Source organism: Rutidosis leptorrhynchoides, chromosome 3 (genome assembly GCF_046630445.1).
Source record: "Rutidosis leptorrhynchoides isolate AG116_Rl617_1_P2 chromosome 3, CSIRO_AGI_Rlap_v1, whole genome shotgun sequence".
NCBI lineage: Eukaryota > Viridiplantae > Streptophyta > Magnoliopsida > Asterales > Asteraceae > Rutidosis > Rutidosis leptorrhynchoides.
In genome coordinates this window covers 662,698,468-662,719,858 of record NC_092335.1, presented here as the reverse complement: position 1 = coordinate 662,719,858, position 21,391 = coordinate 662,698,468, and the positions used below count along the sequence as shown (strand labels likewise).

At 34.8% G+C, this 21,391-nt stretch overlaps 1 non-coding gene across 1 annotated transcript; it reads left to right on the top strand.

Annotated features, from left to right (window-relative positions):
- Window positions 1-12,299: 12,299 nt before the first annotated feature.
- Window positions 12,300-12,406, top strand: LOC139903365 (small nucleolar RNA R71). The gene has a single exon (XR_011778190.1). It is a non-coding gene; the product is annotated as a small nucleolar RNA R71 (small nucleolar RNA).
- The last annotated feature ends 8,985 nt before the right edge of the window (window positions 12,407-21,391 follow it).

The window sequence follows — 21,391 nt, the reverse complement described above, 5'->3', positions numbered from 1 at the left end:
TACAATGTTAAACGTACAATTGAAACCTATGCGACACAATTTAAAAGTAGTCAAAAAGATGCTCCAAATATGCATGTATACTCGACATCCAAGCAAGTATCAAAAGAGTGCGGAAGCATGTATCACTTAAGCATTCAAAACCTGAGAAAAACATAGAAAAATCTGTCAACGAAAACGTTGGTGAAATCATAGGTTTAGTAAGTAAATTGTATTGAACCACAAGGTTCTTTATGAATTGCTTAACCAAAATCGTTCACATTCCAAAATAGTATTTGTATCACGAGCACCCAATTATCAAGGCTTAACCGAATCTTCCCTCTGAATTTTGAATTTAGTGTTAGAACTTACACTATACATTGTTGAAATTATATTCCATTCACTAACGGTAGCGAACCGTCTGAATGAGGGTTTGTTAAACCCGTATGGCCACACAACATAATTACACGCTTACACTTACACCCTGCAAGTGGAACTAATGATAATTGGATTGAGGACTTTTGTTCAAACTCGTATGCATCTTTGTATTCGTATTTGTTCACAATGTAAAAGCATGAAAAGTAAATAAGTATGAAATGTATGTGTTTCTCAGCCCACGATGTAAAGAATAAAAGTGATAAAAAAAAAGTGGGACTATGATCTCACCTTGTATGCACGAACAAAAAGTACTTCGACAAGTAACGTGTGCAAAGAACAATGCTAGTCTTGACCTAAACAATTAGGTTGTATCAATATCGATAGTCACGAAAGGTCAAAGATGTTCAATTAGTCCTATAGCTCAATACGACTCGATTAATATAGCATGTGAAGCAAATTGTCAAGTTTCATGCACGTTACAAGTAGTTAAACATGTTAGAACGATCGTATAATTGTTTGGTTAAGTTTGACTAAAAGTCAAACTTGGTCAAAGTCAAGGTCAACGGGGTCGGGTCGGGTATCCGACAATTTTCCCATGATGAGAAATCATTTATGAGCAGAATGGCCAAGTTTCATGTTAATCGGAGTTACGGTTAAGCGGGAAACATTTTGTGAAAGGAAAAATAAAAACAAAAATGAGTTGGGCATATGTGCGGCGCGCAATGGGTTGCGCGGCACGCACCCAAGTGTAAATCCTGGTCAGAACTTAGCCACGAAGGCAAACATCTGGGATTTCTAATATATGCGCGGCGCGCAATACCTGGGAAACATGCAGTTTGCAGAAAAATGGTCCAAGTCACGAACCAAAACTCAAATTAACATATTTTATGAACCGAAAACATCCAAAATGCATACTATATATCGTTGGAAAGGTAATTTGACAAGGAAAACAACTAAACACGTTTCATCAAACAAAAACATCAATTTCAATAACCGATTTTCCGTCAAGTGATCATTAAGAATCCATTTTCAAAGTTTCAAGTTCATCAAATGCATTTTAAGTTTCGGGAATCCAATTCACACATGTGATATGCCGTTTTGAAGGTGATCAAACACACATTGTAACAAAATTCTTATCTACAATATTTCATAGCATTTGGTGCATCGAAAGTTCATCTAAAGCTTATCAAACCCTAATCCAAGTTCACAAAATCACTAATCATGTTCTTGGAGTTTCCTTAATCAACCTATACATCAAAACGAAGCTAATGATACTAGTAACACTTTTAAAACATGCACTTTAACAATCTAACAACATTTGATCATCCAAAATCAAGGATTTAGCAAGTAATTTTCATATTGAACTAGTTACACCAAAAACAACGAATCGAGCATACAAATTACATACACGACATCACAATGAGCCATAGACACTAATTAACAACTTTTTTTAACTCAAAAACTCAAGAACACATAAAATTAGTGATTTTAGAAAGTTACCCAAATTTGATGAGATCGGTATGGAATCGAAGAGGAGATCACGAGGAGTTCAAATATGTAATTTGTTTGGCCCGAAGCTTGATCGATTTAATATGGATGATGATTTCCTTTTTGAAGGATTGAGAGAAAATGGAGAAGTATGAAAAGAAATTGGAAAAGAAATGAAAAAGAAAGATGGGGAGGAGGTTGACTAGTCAAAGTGCTAGTCACCTCTTTGTCTTTTTGGCAAAACTAGTCCCTCTAGTTTGTAGTCGGGTGCGGGAATTAACCAAACGAATATTTTGAATTACTCGGGAGTACCGGAGACGTTATAATCCAATAACGAAAATATTTTAAGAATGTAGCTAATGGAGGATACGAATCGAGATACTGAGGATATTAAATAATAAAAAAAAAGACGGCGTTAAAAATAATTTAACGGAAAAATGCGGGATGTTACACTGTCTTTGACCATGCTATGCAACCACCGTTCTTACGGTTGACACCCGATTTGGTTCAGGTGACCTAATGAATTCCAGGTGAATTCCTAGGATTTTACGTTCAATGGTAATGAAAGCATTGAAAATAGGTTTTCAGAAAACAAATCGGTTTGAAATTTTGATCAAAATATTTTCTCGTTCAAGCTCGAGTTTAGATATCATTGAATTCCATGAGTTTGTAATTCTCAATCTTTAAGGTCAATCTCTAGGATTGAGTAATATCAGGCTTAAATGCTGATTTTTAATCTTTAAGGAGATTATCCTTTCTGGAGGTCTGATTCATTAGTCTTATCAAGCTAATTTGCACGGCGCCCTCCCCATTTTACGAGACAGATCCTCTCATGGTTAGGATAAGTCTGACCACTTGGCGACCCTGTTTGATGCTGAGGTTCGTGGATTTCCTGCTGATTTTAGTGATGACTTTTCTAGATTTTTCATCAACCTACAGCTGGTCTGGACGACAACTTCATGACCTAAATCAAGAAGCGCGTTTCTTTTTCGGAAGACTTTACTTCCTTTTAATGATGGAATTGATTCATCGTGTAGATCCATCTTTTCTTACAGTAAATCGGGTAAAACTTTTTAGTTTAGTCCAAAGCAAAAGTATTTTCAGTTATTTGTTACAGAAATATGTGACATATGTTTAAAATAACTTGGTAAATTTTCCCACACTTGGCATTTATTTTCCTTTTTATTGTCCTCTATTCCATTTTAAATGAATTCTAACATTTTGGTTTGTTTCTCAATTTTTGTCCTTTCCGAGGTAACAATAATTTCGGTATTAACACCTAGTTTTATCGTTCATAAATATGTATAAACATGATTTTGAGTTCATTTAATTGAAAATTTTGAAATTTTTTTTACTAGAATTGGGTAGTCAGTATATAAGACTAGGGCTGTTCTTTATTATCAGAGAGCACTAGATTCTAATACAACTACTGCTTTACTAGTATTTCTAATGGTAACCAAGTGTATAAAGTAAAAATTTTAAAATCCGAAAGAATTTAACCCCTTCCCACACTTAAGATCTTGCAATGCCCTCATTTGCAAGAAATCAGTAACAATTTAAATTATTGAGGGTGATTAGCGTAGAAAAATGATCAAATTTTACCAAAGTTTCCAAACATATTGGCGTTTGTTTGCTGAATGATAAATGGTGCATATCATTTGTTCATTCCGTCTTGTTGTTACATCACATTTATTTTTCATCTTGTCGTCAAAATTAGTCGCTTTTGCTGAACTTAATGTCAGTCTTTGAAAATGCGTTGTTTTACCCTGTTGTGTACATAAGATAAACTACAAACATATATACATATTTTTGAAGTTTGGTATATTACCCCACATTCAAAAATTATTAAAATCTAATAATAAAAGTTAGAAAATTATAAAAACTATTACAATATCAACATAAGTGTTAAATGTAGTAACATTACAAAAATAAAATAAATAAAACTAAATAAATTAGGGTTGATACTGATACCAGTAGGGGTTCCATGCATAACCGTATGTGTTATAAAATGCTTCAGCTGGGTTATAAGTAGGATACGGTGGTTGGATTTCTATAGACCAGGGAGGAAATATGGGATTTGGAGTAGGAATATAGTTTCTACCTACATGTTGGCAATGAGCTATGATGTGGTTTTGATGAACTTGCCAATCTTCAAATGCTCGATGTCTAGCATTTTCATATTCTTGTGAAGCTATAAACCTTTGCATTTCTGTCATTTCATTTCCCCCTCCCACATTACCTGGCTGTTGATTTCTCTCAACCTGTGGATGTCTTCCATTATATGGTACTGCGGCATTATTTCGCCTCTTCAAAACCTTAGCACCATGATATACATTTAAACCAATTGTATCGTGGGGTTCTGGTTCTTCGATTAATAATCCCTCCCGACTTATATCCACATCGAGATACTCCGTAATTAATGTAATAAATATACCACCTCCTATTATACTGTGCGGTCTCATCCCCCTAACCATAGCCAATAAATAATAACCCACACAATAAGGTATACTTACAGCGCTTTGTGGGTCTCGAATACACATGTGGTAAAATAAATATTTCTCATTTACCTTTTCCTTATTTTTACCTCGCTGTGTAATTGAGTTCGCTAGAAACCTATGGATTACTCTTAATTCAGCTCTATCAATATCAAGATAAGAGTAATTTCCCCCTTTAAATCGGTGATGGCTAGTCATTTGACTCCATACACCATGCGTATCAAAATTTTCATCAATCTTCCTACCATTTAATATGAACCCTTGACAATCGGCAGATGCTAGCTCCTCAGGCGTATATATACGTAAGGCCTGAGCCATGTCTAGTAGAGACATGTGGCGCATCGAACCTCCTAACAAAAATCTAATAAAAGTTCGATCGGTTAAAGTAGCTACCCGATCATTTATTTCTATACTACACAATAATTCTTCACACCAAACTTTATATATAGGTCTACGCATGTTGAATAATCATACCCAATCGTTAAAAGTAGAATTACCATACCTCTGTGTAAGTAATTCTCTAATCCGTTCGGCCAATTCCACTACCTCTAATGGTTCCCATTCTATTACCCTAGGTACTTCAACAGCTTTAGAATGAAGAGTGTGTAAGCCCCTTTGGTATTTTGGATAATCTATCCAACGTCTGTCTAATCTCAAGTTCGGGTGCAAATCTTCCACATGCATATCTGAAAATGTCATAACTGGATGAGGTATATCTTGTTTGTAATAGTTATCAACATCCTGTTGTTCCGCATTCTCAGAAGGAGAAATGCGAGCTTGAGATGAAGATTCACCCCTTTCAGTCTGAAAAACACATCAAACACAATTTTTGTGCATCCAAATATGCATTAGTGTCAGCAAAATCATCAATCAAAATAATTACAATGACATGTTCAATTTATATCAAACTTATGCTCATTTTCATATTTTTATCAAATCTACACTTTTTCAAATAAGCATATACGAAAATGTTCGCCAAGTTCATAAGCATTCAACTCAAATAACATGTCAAAATAATCATTATTAGCAATTAAACAAGTTTCAAATGGCATTATCTCTCAAAAATCAAGTTCATGAATTTTAGACTTGAAAAAGTCCACTTTAATTCTCAAAAATCATGTTTAGGCTCAAAGTTTGGATCATTTAATTACCTAAACATGTTACACTACTTAATTTAGCAATAATTCATGACAAAAATCGGCCATAACCTGTTTATATCAAAAAGCCCCAAATTGCTCAAGAACACAAACCATAGATTACTCAAAATTTGACGTTTAAGGCTTCTAATCATGTTAAATAGCATCAATCTAGGTTATACAAGCATAATACATAAACAATTTAAGTATAATTACACTAAAAGCATCAAAATCGAATTGGATATAAATTTGTTCAAGAACACTAATTTTCGGATTAAATGGTGTTTAGGTGTAGAAATTTACCATTTTCCTTGAGTAATTCCTTGATAGCATCCTTCTCAACATGATTTTGTGAAAGATTTGATGAAAAATGGTGAAAAAATTCGATTTTGTGTGTGTTTTTCGTGTTTGTTTTCGCAGTTTTGTGCGGTGTTTGTGTGGATACTGATCTGTTCGGCCGTTTTTATTTTTTTCTGGATTTTGCAAACTGCGCGAGTCGCCGTGTTTACCCATTACAAACTCCGCGAGTCGCGATGTTTGTATTATTTTTTTTATTTTTTTTATAAAAACCTTAACTTATAAAACAATTAATTAATTAATTCTAAAATTTTGTTTCCCTTGTTATTTAGGACGAGGTCGTTTCGGAGCGATATCCTAGTCCGTCCCTCGACAAAATTTTAAAATTTGTCAATTTAAAGCGCGGTTTTAAAAGTAAAGATTTATGGGTTTTTAATGTTTTTGGCATACTTTAATTCAATAAGATTAAAAATAATGATAATAAAAGTTCTCGTCCCTCCCTCGGGTAAAGCAATTTCGGTTCAAAGACCTAGTCTTCAACTCACGATGAATTTTAAAAATCATATTTTTAACTTAGCGAAATAAAGTAAATTTTTGTTTTTAAATTCATACCAAACTTAAATTTAAAATGCATAAAATTAAAAATTCATATTATTAAAATTAAAAATTCACACCAAACTTATATTATATATTTTTTACATACAAACTTATATTAATTTTTCAAATATTTACAATTTTAAATATATTAATTTTAAAATTTGCACAATATTAATTTTAAAAATATGGTAAAAATAAAATTAAAAATCTTTTTGGCTTTTATCCCACTTTAATCAATCAAATATTATCAAAAATATGCGCCCCTCTTTTCGGTAAAGTAATTTCGGTTCCATGACCTAATTTAACTCATGACGAATTTTTGAAATATTTTGGGTTGATTGATTAAAGATATTTATACCTTAAGAATAAATGTTAAATTTCGCAGTGATGTAATAAATTTTTGTATGATATCAATAATTTCGGTCGCAAGACCTAATTTTATTGAATACCTATTTAATACTTTATAGCGAACAAATTAGCGTTTATTATCAAAAGGTTAAAAATAAAAATAAAAATAAAAACTGTACAAACTTACCTGTGAAATAGTATTCTTAGTGATATGCTCTAGCCCACTCATAAGATAGTCGGACTAATTGATTTTCCATGGCTACATAGGCGTAACCTCGAGCATTCAATGTTTTTTCTTCTAAACATATGAACGGTCCATCTCAGCATAAAGTAACAAATTCGATGTTTGAATAGGTTTGATTATTTGAACATTTACCTTCATGTGACCATTTTCCGCATTTGTGACATTTTTCAAGGTGTCGTGCTCTTCTTTTCGCTGCGGATTTTGATTTTCCTTTACCAAATTGTAACTTATTATCTTCACATCTGGATTCTTTTCTTACTCCGTCCAATTTATCTCTGATTACTGATACCAGTTCACTCAGAAGTGTGTCATTATTACGTTTAGTAATCAAAGCGTGTAGCATTAGATCATGGTTTAGTTCACAGGAAGTCTTCATTTCGTAAAACCTAAAAAAAATAAAAATTCAGAATGGGGGGAGAAGACTAGTTCTTTAAGGTCTGCTAGGGAAAGACCATTCGGGTTCCATTTTCGAGAACTACACGAAAACAGAAAATCTAACTCTAACAGAAATACATATTATCCTTTAAAGACTTGATTCTCCCCACACTTAGTTAGCTGTGGTATTGAAATTGTGATTAACTTCGTTGTCGACTTCCATCGGACTATCTATGTAGTGTTTAACTCTGTGACCATTAACCTTAAATTCAATCCCATTTGAATTTATTAATTCTACCGTTCCGTATGGGAAAACTCTTTTGACTATGAATGGTCCAGACCATCTTGATTTCAATTTTCCAGGAAATAGCTTGAATCGTGAATTGAAAAGAAGAACTCTGTCTCCTTCTTTAAATTCTTTTGAACTTCTGATTCTTTTATCATGCCATTTCTTCGTTCTTTCCTTATAGATTAACGAATTTTCATATGCTTCATGTCTTAATTCTTCTAATTCGTTTAATTGACTTAACCGTAGTCGTCCAGCTTCATGTAAATCAAGATTACATGTCTTCAAAGCCCAAAATGCTTTGTGTTCAATTTCTACTGGAAGATGACATGCTTTTCCATAAACGAGTCTAAAAGGTGTGGTTCCAATTGGAGTTTTGTAGGCTGCTCTAAAAGCCCAGAGTGCATCCTCCAATTTAATGGACCATTCCTTCGGATTTGTTCCTACGGTTTTTTCTAGAATACGTTTTAAAGCTCGGTTGGTATTTTCAACTTGTCCACTTATTTGTGGATGATAAGCGGTGGAGATTTTATGAGTTACTCCATATCTTTTAAGAACTTTCTCAAGTTGATTATTACAAAAATGAGTTCCCCGATCACTTATTAAAGCTTTCGGTGTTCCAAACCTTGCAAAAAGACGTTTTAAAAAGTTGACTACAACTCGTGCATCGTTAGTTGGGAGAGCTTGTGCTTTCGCCCATTTAGATACATAATCAATGGCTACAAGAATATATAGATTATTATGAGATTTTGGAAATGGACCCATAAAGTCAATACCCCAAATGTCAAATACTTCACATACTTGAATGACATTTTGTGGCATTTCATCACGTTGACTTATTTTTTCAGCCCTTTGACAAGCATCACAGGATTTGCAAAGAAGGTGTGCGTCTTTGTAAATTGTAGGCCAATAGAATCCAGCATCATAAACTTTTCTTGCTGTTAGTTGAGGCCCATAATGCCCTCCTGTTGGTCCTGTGTGACAATGGTTTAAGATTTTACTAGCTTCATCTCCGAATACACATCGGCGTATTATTCCATCGGGACAACTTTTAAACAAATGTGGATCTTCCCAGAAATAGTGTTTTATATCACTGAAGAATTTCTTTTGTTTTTGGTACGACAATCCTTTTTCAAGGAATCCACATACTAAGTAGTTTGCATAGTCTGCAAACCATGGAATTTCATTATAATCTATCTTCAATAGATATTCATCAGAAAAGTTGTCTTGTATGGCCGATTCATTTAGAACTTCTAATTTAGGATTTTCAAGACGAGAAAGATGATCGGCTGCGAGATTTTCTGCTCCCTTTTTATCTCGGATTTCAATATCAAACTCTTGTAATAGTAAGATCCAACGGATTAATCTTGGTTTAGCATCTTGTTTCGAAAATAGGTATCTAAGAGCAGAATGGTCAGTATAGACCACCGTTTTAGCTAGAACGAGATATGAACGAAATTTGTCAAAAGCAAAGACAATAGCAAGGAGTTCTTTTTCAGAAGTTGTGTAATTTGTTTGTGCTCCTTGTAACGTCTTACTAGTATAATATATAGGTTGAAATCGTTTTTCAATCCTTTGTCGTAAAACGGCTCCCATTGCAAAATCACTTGCATCGCACATTAGTTCAAATGGTAAATTCCAATTTGGAGTTATCATGATCGGCGCATTAGTGAGTTTTTCTTTAAGTATATTAAAAGATTTGATACATTCATCTGAAAAGATGAATGGAGCATCCTTTTCTAGGAGTTTATTCATAGGAGTGGCAATTTTAGAAAAATCTTTAATGAAACGTCGGTAAAAACCGGCATGCCCTAGAAAACTCCTAACTCCTTTAACATTGGTGGGATGTGAAAGTTTAGCAATTACATCTACTTTAGCTCTATCCACTTCAATTCCTTCCTATGAAATTTTATGTCCAAGAACGATGCCTTCTTTAACCATGAAATGGCATTTCTCTCAATTAAGAACTAGATTTGATTGTTCGCATCTAATAAGCATTCGTTCAAGATTAACTAGACATGTTTCAAATGTATCACCGAAGACTGAAAAGTCATCTATGAAAACTTCCATGCATTCTTCTATCATGTCGTGAAAAATCGCCATCATGCACCTTTGAAAGGTTGCAGGGTTGCAAAGTCCAAATGGCATGCGTTTGTAAGCAAAAGTACCATAAGGGCACGTGAATGTGGTTTTCTCTTGATCCTTGGGTGCTATTGGAATTTGAAAATATCCGAAAAAACCATCAAGAAGACAATAGTAACTATTTCCGGCTAATCTTTCTAACATTTGATCAATGAAAGGTAAGGGAAAGTGATCTTTTCTGGTGGCGTCATTTAATTTTCTATAATCAATACATACACGCCATCCTGTTACAGTCCTAGTAGGAATAAGCTCATTTTTTTCATTTGTAATGACAGTCATGCCACTCTTCTTAGGCACGCATTGAACTGGGCTTACCCATGGACTATCAGAAATTGGATAAATTAAACCTGCATCAAGCAGTTTAATAATTTCTTTCTTAACTACATCTTGCATATTAGGATTTAGTCTTCGTTGGCGTTGCACATACGTTTTATGACCTTCTTCCATAAGAATTTTATGTGTGCAATACGAAGGACTTATTCCTTTAATATCATGAATCTTCCATGCAATGGCTGGTTTATGAGCTTTCAACACAGAAATGAGTTGAGATTTTTCATTTTCAGTAAGAGAAGACGATATTATTACAGGTAATTCAGATTCACCATGTAAATAAGCGTATTCCAAATGGTTTGGAAGTGGCTTTAACTCTAATGTCGATGGTTCTTCTATCGATGATTTATATCGATATCTATCTTCTTCTTTTAGCATTTGAATTTCTTCTGTTGTTGGTTCATATCCATTAGCTATTAGTGTAGCTAACATTTCAGTTTCATCAATTGGTTCAGTTCCTTCTCCTAAAGAACATTCTCCTGTTCCTTGTAATTCTGGAAATTCTTCTAACAATTCTGCATATGATTCTATAGTTTGAATATAATAACATGTATCATCTGCAGATTGCGGTTGTTGCATTGATCTATCAACTGAAAAGGTAACACTCTCGTCCTCTATACTTAGGGTCAGTTTCTTACCAAACACGTCTATCATTGCTTTAGCCGTATTTAAGAATGGTCTTCCTAATATGAGAGGAACTTGAGAATCTTCTTCCATATCCAGAACAACAAAATCTACTGGAAATACTAAAGTACCAACTTTAACTAGCATGTTCTCCATTATCCCTCTAGGATATTTTATTGATCGATCGGCTAGTTGTATGCTTATTCTTGTTGGTTTCAATTCTCCAAGGTCTAGTTTAGTGTATAGTGAATACGGCATTAAATTTATACTAGCACCTAAGTCTGCCAATGCTTCTATTGAACTAAGACTACCCAGAAAACATGGAATTGTGAAACTTCCTGGATCTGATAATTTTTCTGGTATCTTATTCAACAGCACTGCTGAACAATTAGCATTCATAGTAACAGCCGAGAGTTCTTCCATTTTCTTTCTATTTGAGATTAGATCTTTCAGAAATTTAGCATATCTAGGCATTCCTGAAATCACATCAATGAAAGGAAGATTTACATTTATCAGTTTAAACATATACAAGAATTTGGATTGCTCGGCTTCAAGTTTCTCTTTTTTCATTTTACTCGGGTACGGAAGTGGTGGTTGGTATGGTTTAACATAAGGTTTAGCCTTAACTGTGTTATCTTCATTAACCTTTTCAACTACCGGTTCTTTTTCCTTATCTTGATCAGGTTGTGGTTCTTGTGGAGTAGGAATATCTTCATTAGAAATTACAGGTATTTCAGGTGGTTTAAGTGTAATACCACTTCTTGTGGTAATGGCTTTAGCTGTTTCATTCCGGGGGTTAGCATTTATATCACTAGGTAAACTTCCCGGTTTTCTTTCACCTATTAACCTTGCTAGGTTACTTACTTCTTGTTCCAAATTTTGAATAGAAGCTTGTTGATTTCTAAATGCTTGAGCATTTTGTTCATTGGTTTGTTTTTGAGATGTGAAAAACTGTGTTTGAGTTTCAACTAGCTTCGTCATCATATCTTCTAAATTCGGCTTTTTATCATCGGTTTGTTGTGGTGGTTTGTTTTGAAAATTAGGTCTTTGCTGGTTGTAAGTATTATTGGATACTTGTTGATTGCTAGGACCTTGTTGGTTGTTGTATGGAACATTTCGATTATAATTCTGGTTTTGATTGTAAATTGGTCTTGGCGGTTGATAATTATTCTGATAATTATTTACAGGCCTTTGGTTTATGTATGAAATATTTTCTCTTTGTTCCATTGTTAGCTCAATACTAAGACAATCTTTTTGTCAAATATGGTCCTCCACACTGCTCACAACTAATTCGTATTGAGTGAATATCTTTAGTCATCTTTTCCATTCGTCTCTCGACAGCATCTATGTTTGCGGAAATGGAATCTAAGTCATTGCTAGAATCTGCTCTAGCTGCTTTAGATGATCTAACGATATCTTTTTCTTGGTGCCACTCACGTGAGTGGGAAGCAGTGTTATCAATAATTTTTTAAGCATCAGTTTCTGTTTTATTCATAATAGAACCACCAGCTGCTATATCGATGTCTTTCCTTGTAGTGATGTCGCATCCTTGGTAGAATATTTGTACTATTTGACAGGTGTCTAAACCATGTTGCGGACATCCTTTAAATAACTTTACAAATCTTGTCCATGCCTCATATAGAGTTTCATTCGGTTTCTGTGTGAACGTAACAATTTCTCCTTGAAGTCTTACGGCTTTAGATGCCGGAAAGAATTGTTTAAGAAATTTTTCAACTAAAACGTCCCATGTATCAATCGCCCCTTCAGGTAACGATTCCAACCAATCTTTGGCTTCTCCCTTTAAAGTCCAGGGAAATAACATGAGATATATCTGTTCATCCTTAACTTCCTAGATTTTAAATAGTGTGCAGATCCTATTAAAGGTACGAAGATGTTCATTTGGATCTTCCTTCGGCGCACAACTAAATTGGCATTGATTAGTCACCATGTGTAGAATTTGTCCTTTGATTTCATAATCTGGCGCATTAATAACAGGATGAGTAATTGCGTGACCTTGGCCAGTGCGTGTAGTGACCCGAACTTTTCCATGTTTATATATATTAATTGAGATTGATGTTTACATGATTAAATGTTTCCAACATGTTAAGCAATCAAACTTGTTAAGACTTGATTAATTGAAATAGGTTTCATATAGACAATTGACCACCCAAGTTGACCGGTGATTCACGAACGTTAAAACTTGTAAAAAACTATATGATGACATATATATGGTTATATATATAGTTAACATGATATTATGATAAGTAAACATATCATTAATTATATTAACAATGAACTACATATGTAAAAAACAAGACTACTAACTTAATGATTTTGAAACGAGACATATATGTAACGTTTATCGTTGTAACGACATTTAATGTATATATATCATATTAAGAGATATTCGTACATCATAATATCATGATAATATAATAATTTAAAATCTCTTTTGTTATTATAAACATTGGGTTAACAACATTTAACAAGATCGTTAACCTAAAGGTTTCAAAACAACACTTACATGTAACGACTAACGATGACTTAACGACTCAGTTAAAATGTATATACATGTAGTGTTTTAATATGTATTTATACACTTTTGAAAGACTTCAATACACTTATCAAAATACTTCTACTTAACAAAAATGCTTACAATTACATTCTCGTTCAGTTTCATCAACAATTCTACTCGTATGCACCCGTATTCGTACTCGTACAATACACAGCTTTTAGATGTATGTACTATTGGTATATACACTCCAATGATTAGCTCTTAGCAGCCCATGTGAGTCACCTAACACATGTGGGAACCATCATTTGGCAACTAGCATGAAATATCTCATAAGATTACAAAAATATGAGTAATCATTCATGACTTATTTACATGAAAACAAAATTACATATCCTTTATATCTAATCCATACACCAACGACCAAAAACACCTACAAACACTTTCATTCTTCAATTTTCTTCATCTAATTGAACTCTCTCAAGTTCTATCTTCAAGTTCTAAGTGTTCTTCATAAATTCCAAAAGTTCTAGTTTCATAAAATCAAGAATACTTTCAAGTTTGCTAGCTCACTTCCAATCTTGTAAGGTGATCATCCAACCTCAAGAAATCTTTGTTTCTTACAGTAGGTTATCATTCTAATACAAGGTAATAATCATATTCAAACTTTGGTTCAATTTCTATAACTATAACAATCTTATTTCAAGTGATGATCTTACTTGAACTTGTTTTCGTGTCATGATTTTGCTTCAAGAACTTTGAGCCATCCAAGGATCCATTGAAGCTAGATCCATTTTTCTCTTTTCCAGTAGGTTCATCCAAGGAACTTAAGGTAGTAATGATGTTCATAACATCATTCGATTCATACATATAAAGCTATCTTATTCGAAGGTTTAAACTTGTAATCACTAGAACATAGTTTAGTTAATTCTAAACTTGTTCGCAAACAAAAGTTAATCCTTCTAACTTGACTTTTAAAATCAACTAAACACATGTTCTATATCTATATGATATGCTAACTTAATGATTTAAAACCTGGAAACACGAAAAACACCATAAAACCGGATTTACGCCGTCGTAGTAACACCGCGGGCTGTTTTGGGTTAGTTAATTAAAAACTATGATAAACTTTGATTTAAAAGTTGTTATTCTGAGAAAATGATTTTTATTATGAACATGAAACTATATCCAAAAATTATGGTTAAACTCAAAGTGGAAGTATGTTTTCTAAAATGGTCATCTAGACGTCGTTCTTTCGACTGAAATGACTACCTTTACAAAAACGACTTGTAACTTATTTTTCCGACTAGAAACCTATACTTTTTTTGTTTAGATTCATAAAATAGAGTTCAATATGAAACCATAGCAATTTGATTCACTCAAAACGGATTTAAAATGAAGAAGTTATGGGTAAAACAAGATTGGATAATTTTTCTCATTTTAGCTACGTGAAAATTGGTAACAAATCTATTCCAACCATAACTTAATCAACTTGTATTATATATTATGTAATCTTGAGATACCATAGACACGTATACAATGTTTCGACCTATCATGTCGACACATCTATATATATTTCGGAACAACCATAGACACTCTATATGTGAATGTTGGAGTTAGCTATACAGGGTTGAGGTTGATTCCAAAATATATATAGTTTGAGTTGTGATCAATACTGAGATACGTATACACTGGGTCGTGGATTGATTCAAGATAATATTTATCGATTTATTTCTGTACATCTAACTGTGGACAACTAGTTGTAGGTTACTAACGAGGACAGCTGACTTAATAAACTTAAAACATCAAAATATATTAAAAGTGTTGTAAATATATTTTGAACATACTTTGATATATATGTATATATTGTTATAGGTTCGTGAATCAACCAGTGGCCAAGTCTTACTTCCCGACGAAGTAAAAATCTGTGAAAGTGAGTTATAGTCCCACTTTTAAAATCTAATATTTTTGGGATGAGAATACATGCAGGTTTTATAAATGATTTACAAAATAGACACAAGTACGTGAAACTACATTCTATGGTTGAATTATCGAAATCGAATATGCCCCTTTTTATTAAGTCTGGTAATCTAAGAATTAGGGAACAGACACCCTAATTGACGCGAATCCTAAAGATAGATCTATTGGGCCTAACAAACCCCATCCAAAGTACCGGATGCTTTAGTACTTCGAAATTTATATCATATCCGAAGGGTGTCCCGGAATGATGGGGATATTCTTATATATGCATCTTGTTATTGTCGGTTACCAGGTGTTCACCATATGAATGATTTTTATCTCTATGTATGGGATGTGTATTGAAATATGAAATCTTGTGGTCTATTGTTACGATTTGATATATATAGGTTAAACCTATAACTCACCAACATTTTTGTTGACGTTTTAAGCATGTTTATTCTCAGGTGATTATTAAGAGCTTCCGCTGTCGCATACTTAAATAAGGACAAGATTTGGAGTCCATGCTTGTATGATATTGTGTAAAAACTGCATTCAAGAAACTTATTTTGTTGTAACATATTTGTATTGTAAACCATTATGTAATGGTCGTGTGTAAACAGGATATTTTAGATTATCATTATTTGATAATCTACGTAAAGCTTTTTAAACCTTTATTGATGAAATAAAGGTTATGGTTTGTTTAAAAATGAATGCAGTCTTTGAAAAACGTCTCATATAGAGGTCAAAACCTCGCAACGAAATCAATTAATATGGAACGTTTTTAATCAATAAGAACGGGACATTTCAGTTGGTATCCGAGCGTTGGTCTTAGAGAACCAGAAAATTTGCATTAGTGTGTCTTATCGAGTTTGTTAGGATGCATTAGTGAGTCTGGACTTCGACCGTGTTTTCTTTAAAAATGATTGCTTAACATTTTTGTTGGAAACTATATATTTTTAACATATGAATATTATGTGATATATTAATCTCTTAACGTGTTTGATATTATGTGATAGATGTCTACCTCTAGAACAAGTCCCATTGACTCACCTAATAATAATGAAGAGTCAAATGTAAATTGGAATGATTTGTGGACTGATTCACAAGTTCCCGAAGAGGAACCGGAAGAAGAGTCGGAACCGGAAGAAGAATCGGAACCGGAAGAAGAATCGGAACCGGATGAAGAAATAGAACCGGTGGGGGAAATAATAAAACGGTTAAGTAAAAGAAAATCCTCAACCAACCGACCAAAGTTAATTATGGTCAATGGTGTTTCCGCCAAGGAAGCAAAATATTGGGAGGATTACCAATTCTCCGATGAATCGGATTCCGACGAGAATTCCGATGATGTTATAGAAATTACCCCAACTGAATTTAAAAAGGCAAAAGAAAATAATAAGGGAAAGGGCATAAAAATAGAGAAATCTAATTCCAACCCCGATGAACTTTATATGTATCGTCAACCCCCGAAGTCCTTAAGTTGTAACAATGACCCGGGAACCTCTAAACCACCAGGTTTTTCTAAACCAATGTGGACAACGACGGCTCGTATTTGGGGAACATTATATATCCCTAGAAACTTGGCAAAACGAACCAAAACCAAAGAAGAAGAAACGAGCGAGTCGGAATAAGATAGTTGTATTCGTGTGGTGTAATATATGGAATATAGTGTTCTTATGCTTTATGATATATGTAAAAATTGCTTGTATTAATAAGTATTTTTTTTATGAATCTAACTCTTGTCTATTTTACAGTTTAAAAACACAAAATGGATAGACAACCCAATATTTTAAGAGACCTACCCGGAGACATGATTGATGAAATCTTGTCTAGAGTCGGCCAGAATTCTTCGGCACAACTATTTAAGGCGAGATCAGTTTGTAAGACATTCGAAGAACGTTCCAAGAATGTCTTGGTTTATAAGAGACTTTCGTTTGAAAGATGGGGGATATCACATTGGGAAACCCATAAGTTACGATGTGTTTACTTTGACGCATATATTGCGGGGAACCCAAATGCTATTTTACGCAACGGGTTAAGAAATTATTTTGACTCAATATATCCGAATATTGGACTTCGTGATTTAGAAAAAGCGGCTAACATGCAACATAAAGAAGCATGTTATGCTTACGGATTAGTAATGTTCGCTTCTCACCAAAGTGAGAACAAGAACATCGGGCTACAACTATTAAACAAAACGTTTCCACAAGTGACGGAGTCGGTAATTGGGGTAAGAAATGAGGTTTTTAGATTATTACGGGACTGTTGGACATTACGTAACCCTCGTCCCTTTGATGACGTTACAACACGCTGTCTTATCAACGGCCATAATGGTTATGTTGCACAAAACCAAGGATGGGAAGTAGTCCTAGTAAAACCAGAATGCATGACTTGTTTCTGGACGTATGAATTACGTGTCTTTATTGCCTTTGCTGAACGACTTGTGTACTAGCTAGAATTGTCTTCACAACTATCTTGTATCAAAGTTATTGTGTGCTATATTTCATGCTTTATGTAAAATAAGCGGTATTGTAAGTTTGTAAAATATTGTATAAAAGTTTGAACGCGAAATATTATTATAATCAGTTTTTCATATAGAATTGTAGTAGTTGAATTGTATATTAGCTACTAAGTATGAACTTAACGGGTAGGTACTACCCGAATTTAAACTTATAAAACGCTAATATGAAGAAAAAGCTTTTATAAATGAGTTCATATTATGCTACGAAATACTATTAACTACTCTTAATATTCTGTATGATTAACTTGTTCCATTTAACTATTTTGAAGGAAATGGCACCGACTACTCGACACACTGTGAATATGAATGAAGAGGAATTCCGTACTTTTCTAGCTTCAAACATAGCCGCAGTACAGGCTGCGCTACATACCAACAATAACCTTGGATCTAGCAGTACAGGAAATCGTGTAGGATGCACCTACAAAGAATTCACTGCCTGCAAACCTTTGGAATTTGATGGAACCGAAGGACCGATCGGATTGAAACGGTGGACCGAGAAGGTTGAATCGGTGTTTGCCATAAGTAAGTGTACTGAAGAGGACAAAGTGAAGTACGCTACGCATACCTTCACAGGTTCTGCGTTAACATGGTGGAATACCTATCTAGAGCAAGTGGGACAAGATGATGCGTACGCACTACCGTGGTCAGCATTCAAGCACTTGATGAACGAGAAGTACCGTCCCAGAACCGAGGTCAATAAGCTCAAGACAGAACTTAGAGGGTTACGAACCCAAGGATTTGATATTACCACGTACGAAAGACGATTCACAGAATTGTGCCTATTGTGTCCGGGAGCATTCGAAGATGAGGAAGAGAAGATCGACGCGTTTGTGAAAGGATTACCGGAAAGAATCCAAGAAGATATAAGTTCACACGAGCCCGCCTCCATACAACAGGCATGTAGAATGGCTCACAAACTAGTGAACCAGATTGAAGAAAGAATTAAAGAACAGACTGCTGAAGAGGCCAATGTGAAGCAAGTCAAAAGAAAGTGGGAGGAAAACGGTGATAAGAATCACCAATACAACAACAACAGCAATTACAACAATAATCGCAACAATTATCCCAACAATCGCAACATCAATCGCAACTACAACAAACGGCCCAACAACAACAACAACAACAACAGCAACTACAACAATCATCCCAACAACAATAATAACCGCAACAACAACAACAATCAGAAGCAACTATGCCAAAGGTGTGAAAAGAATCACTCGGGGTTCTGCACCAAATTTTGCAACAAGTGTAAAAGAAATGGTCATAGCGCGGCGAAGTGTGAGGTCTACGGACCAGGGGTTAATAGAACGAAAGGAACAAATGGTGTCGGAACGAGTAATGGCGGAGCAAGTAGTGTCGGAGCAAGTTATGCCAATGTAGTTTGTTATAAATGTGGAAAACCAGGCCACATTATTAGAAATTGCCCGAACCAGGAGAACACGAATGGACAAGGCCATGGAAGAGTTTTCAATATTAATGCGGTAGAGGCACAGGAAGACCCGGAGCTTGTTACGGGTACGTTTCTTATTGACAATAAATCTGCTTACGTTTTATTTGATTCGGGTGCGGATAGAAGCTATATGAGTAGAGATTTTTGTGCTAAATTAAGTTGTCCATTGACGCCTTTGGATAGTAAATTTTTACTCGAATTAGCAAATGGTAAATTAATTTCAGCAGATAATATATGTCGGAATCGAGAAATTAAACTGGTTAGTGAAACATTTAAGATTGATTTGATACCAGTAGAGTTAGGGAGTTTTGATGTGATAATCGGTATGGACTGGTTGAAAGAAGTGAAAGCGGAGATCGTTTGTTACAAAAATGCAATTCGCATTATACGAGAAAAAGGAAAACCCTTAATGGTGTACGGAGAAAAGGGCAACACGAAGCTACATCTTATTAGTAATTTGAAGGCACAAAAACTAATAAGAAAAGGTTGCTATGCTGTTCTAGCACACTTCGAGAAAGTACAAACTGAAGAAAAGAGCATCAATGATGTTCCCATTGCAAAAGAATTTCCCGATGTATTTCCGAAAGAATTACCGGGATTACCCCCACATCGATCCGTTGAATTTCAAATAGATCTTGTACCAGGAGCTGCACCAATAGCTCGTGCTCCTTACAGACTCGCACCCAGCGAGATGAAAGAACTGCAAAGCCAATTACAAGAACTTTTAGAGCGTGGTTTCATTCGACCAAGCACATCACCGTGGGGAGCTCCTGTTTTGTTTGTCAAGAAGAAAGATGGTACATTCAGGTTGTGTATCGACTACCGAGAGTTGAACAAACTTACCATCAAGAACCGCTACCCACTACCGAGAATCGACGACTTATTTGATCAACTACAAGGCTCGTCTGTTTATTCAAAGATTGACTTACGTTCCGGGTATCATCAAATGCGGGTGAAAGAAGATGATATTCCAAAGACTGCTTTCAGAACACGTTACGGTCATTACGAGTTTATGGTCATGCCGTTTGGTTTAACTAATGCACCAGCTGTGTTCATGGACCTTATGAACCGAGTGTGTGGACCATACCTTGACAAGTTTGTCATTGTTTTCATTGATGACATACTTATTTACTCAAAGAATGACCAAGAACACGGTGAACATTTGAGAAAGGTGTTAGAAGTATTGAGGAAGGAAGAATTGTACGCTAAGTTTTCAAAGTGTGCATTTTGGTTGGAAGAAGTTCAATTCCTCGGTCACATAGTGAACAAAGAAGGTATTAAGGTGGATCCGGCAAAGATAGAAACTGTTGAAAAGTGGGAAACCCCGAAAACTCCGAAACACATACGCCAGTTTTTAGGACTAGCTGGTTACTACAGAAGGTTCATCCAAGACTTTTCCAGAATAGCAAAACCCTTGACTGCATTAACGCATAAAGGGAAGAAATTTGAATGGAATGATGAACAAGAGAAAGCGTTTCAGTTATTGAAGAAAAAGCTAACTACGGCACCTATATTGTCATTGCCTGAAGGGAATGATGATTTTGTGATTTATTGTGATGCATCAAAGCAAGGTCTCGGTTGTGTATTAATGCAACGAACGAAGGTGATTGCTTATGCGTCTAGACAATTGAAGATTCACGAACAAAATTATACGACGCATGATTTGGAATTAGGCGCGGTTGTTTTTGCATTAAAGACTTGGAAGCACTACTTATATGGGGTCAAAAGTATTATATATACCGACCACAAAAGTCTTCAACACATATTTAATCAGAAACAACTGAATATGAGGCAGCGTAGGTGGATTGAATTATTGAATGATTACGACTTTGAGATTCGTTACCACCCGGGGAAGGCAAATGTGGTAGCCGATGCCTTGAGCAGGAAGGACAGAGAACCCATTCGAGTAAAATCTATGAATATAATGATTCATAATAACATTACTACTCAAATAAAGGAGGCGCAACAAGGAGTTTTAAAAGAGGGAAATTTAAAGGATGAAATACCCAAAGGATCGGAGAAGCATCTTAATATTCGGGAAGACGGAACTCGGTATAGGGCTGAAAGGATTTGGGTACCAAAATTTGGAGATATGAGAGAAATGGTACTTAGAGAAGCTCATAAAACCAGATACTCAATACATCCTGGAACGGGGAAGATGTACAAGGATCTCAAGAAACATTTTTGGTGGCCGGGTATGAAAGCCGATGTTGCTAAATACGTAGGAGAATGT